The sequence below is a fragment of the Nematolebias whitei genome, chromosome 2 (genome assembly GCF_014905685.2).
Source record: "Nematolebias whitei isolate Nwh7 chromosome 2, NemWhi1, whole genome shotgun sequence".
Classification (NCBI taxonomy): Eukaryota; Metazoa; Chordata; class Actinopteri; order Cyprinodontiformes; family Rivulidae; genus Nematolebias; species Nematolebias whitei.
The window spans coordinates 55,952,117-55,955,341 of NC_056499.1; the positions used below are offsets into that span (position 1 = coordinate 55,952,117).

A 3,225-nucleotide genomic window follows, 5' to 3' on the forward strand; every position below is an offset into this window, starting at 1 on the left:
GCTGTGGATTATGTGAGTTTCAGTACTTTGTAGTTTGATATTGTGGATTATGTGAGTTTCAGTACTTTGTAAGTTTATGTTGTGGATTATGTAATTTTCAGCATTTTGTAGTTTGATGCTGTAGATTATGCGAGTTTCAGTACTTTTTAGTTTGACGCTGTGAATTATGTGAGTTTCAGTACTTTGTAATTTGATGCTGAGGTTTGTAGTGAACTTAATCTGGTGTCACGACTAAGCCTAAGGTCAAAACCCTTGACCTTAAGAACCTTGTGGGACAGGAACTGTCATTTCATTGATTTGAATCCAGAAATACAGGTTCACCCATCCTGAGACTTTCTTTCTTGAAGATTCAAGTGAAAAGAACACTCTCTTTTTATTATCATTACTATTTTACAAATGTTGATAATCAAAGTGTCTTAGTTCAAACCATTTTAGATGTTGCAGTGAACTAATCAATTTTATTAACTGTGTAATGATTTTTTTTTTCTCATGCAAAGTTAGAATTCATGTTGAGGTCTGTTACAGATTTTTATGCATTTTCTGATTTCTGCCTTTGAATGAGCAAGTGTAAGTTGGTCCAAGGTTGGAGTCAAACGCAAAACAAGTTGTTGGAGCGAACTGTCATGTTTTTAGAATCCTCTCAGACGTAAATATAGAGGTTTTTGGCACCTGTTTCTGAAACGCGCCAAAACAAAACTCTCTCTGTCTGTGAGAACATTTCTGATCTTTCCATAACAATTCTTGCTGCATTCTAACCTTTTACGTCACAAAACACACCCCGTCTGGTCGGTTCTGGCCAATGGGAATACTCCCAGATGGACCGGAAAACAGCTCTTTAAAATGTCAGTACTTCCTGGTCTACTCAGTTCTGTGAGAGATCTGTAAACTACTCAGTTCTGTTGAGTTCTGCTGGTTGGAGAAGTTCTGGGATGGTGCTGGAACGGTTCTGGACAGTTTTGTTCAGTTCTGATGGAGTGCTGTTGGAGTTCTGCTGGATACACAGTTCAACCAGTTCTGTGAGAGAAGCCCAGTTCTGAGAGACGGGATGATCCTGACATGACAACAGAGCTCTTCCGAGTTCCATGGGATTATAACATTTTCACTCGCCACTACTTCTGACGATTCACAGCATCCTAAGGAGACGCTGGACAGGTAGCGTTAACGGAGCTCCATATCTGCTGATTAATCTCAGAAAGGTAATGAGTCAAGTTTCCTACCAAGCGTACCGGGAGAGCTGGGTTCTGATGGAGAGTGTCGGTTCTGGTGAACACTTCCCCTCCCATACCATCTTTACTCCCTCTAAACTTCTTTCCCATCTTTAACTTTCTATCAAGTAGATATACTTCCAGATATTTAGAAATGTCTGTGTAAAATGCTCATCCACATCCGTGTGGGTAAAAGATCATAATTGTACAGTTTCATAAATGTCTGTGGTGAAGCAACGGAAAAATCATGGCCGTATGATTTTTCCTGATTGATTGCTTATGTTGTTATTTTCATAATTTGCCAAATTAATGTAAATGTTTGATGTTAAACTTTGATTCTGTAAATAAATGACCGCATTCATTTTGATGGGTCAAACATAAATGACGTCTCACGTTTGCATTTCATTAAATTCAATGCACGTTTTATTCAGTTCAGAAAAATGAGGAATCCGCGTTAATTGATGAATATATCTGAGCATCTGTTCATCTACAGGTTTGTGTGAGTTTCAGTACTGTTGCAGTTTGATATTGTGGATTATGTGAGTTTCAGTACTTTCTAGTTTGATGCTGTGGATTATGTGAGTTTCAGTGATTTGTAGTTGATGCTGTGGATTATGTGAGTTTCAGTGATTTGTAGTTGATGCTGTGGATTATGTGAGTTTCAGTATTTTATAGTTTGAAACTGTGGATTATGAGAGTTTCAGTACACTGTAGTTTGTCGCTGTTGATTATGTGAGTTTCAACCCTTTGTAGTTTGATGCTGTGGATTACGTGAGTTTTAGTGTTTTGTAGTTTGGTGCTGTGGATTATGTGAGTTTCAGTATGTTGTAGTTTAATGCTGTAAACTGAAGATGTTTGCGTGGAGGTAAAGCACATTCTCACAGTAGATCAGGAGTGTGCGTCTGTTTACACACACCTTCACACGTTTGTTTTGACATGTCTTAACATGTGCGTGGAGCCTGGCACATGCAACCTTTGTGTGCATACATGATTGTTGATACACGAGGCCCCCATTGTGCAACAAACAGAAAAGTAAACTAAGTGAACCTGTTTTACAAAAACTGGAAATACAATTCATTAGACAACAGAAAACAGAACTATTGCAGAACTTTATTTGTTTTAAGAAACACATTTCGCCCGTTGTTTTAAACTAAAAGGACATCAAAATGACAGAGTTGGAGCCATTCTTCTCAAATCTTGAAAACATCATCCTGACATCATCTCAGAAGTCAGGATGTGTTCTGAATGACTCTCAGCTACCATCACACCAAACTGTGAAATTAACTGAATTATCATTTTATTTTGTCCAGTTGGCTACAGAATACATCATAAATCTGGTTGACTTCCATCCAATGATTACTTTCTGAAAGTTTAAATTAAATTTGTGCAGTGGTTTAGAAGATCAAAAATAAAAGTCCATGCTCAATAATCCAGGTAGACAATTAGGGAAGCACCGATCCACTTTTTTAAACTTCCGATCCGATCCCGAAATCTAAATGTCGGCCGATACCGATCCAGTTCCAATATCATCATCATTGATTTTATATGAGGCTGTAATAATCTGCTCTCAAGTACAATTTGTACAAATATATGCATGCATGTCCAAAAAGACAACTTGAGGTAAGTTTTATTAATGTTGGATAAGTTTTAAAGTTAGAATTAAATTCTGCTAACACAAAACATGTTTCTTTTTATTCCTAGTTTTAAAGTGGATATTAAAGTGATTAATTTAAGTGATTGTTTAAAGTTGTTTTATATTTTTTAAATATGGGGCAGATATAAGATTTTTCTTCTTTCTGCACTCTTTTCATTCAATGTTTTCTTTTTGATGAATTTGTTTTGTTTCTTTTAAATGAATGAATAAATGAATAAAATAAAATAAAATGTTAAATGGCTTTAAACATCTGTTCAGTTCATGGCATAAACCAACAGACATGTTCCTGTTTTTAGTATTTTACATCACTTTATAATGTAGCTGTTTATGTTTCGTTATATATATATATATATATATATATATATA

General features: G+C 35.8%; 1 protein-coding gene across 1 annotated transcript in view; it reads right to left on the minus strand.

Annotated features, from left to right (window-relative positions):
- Positions 1-3,225, minus strand: part of LOC119424930 (CD82 antigen) — an 88,929-nt gene that overhangs the window by 50,918 nt on the left and 34,786 nt on the right. The window lies entirely within an intron of this gene.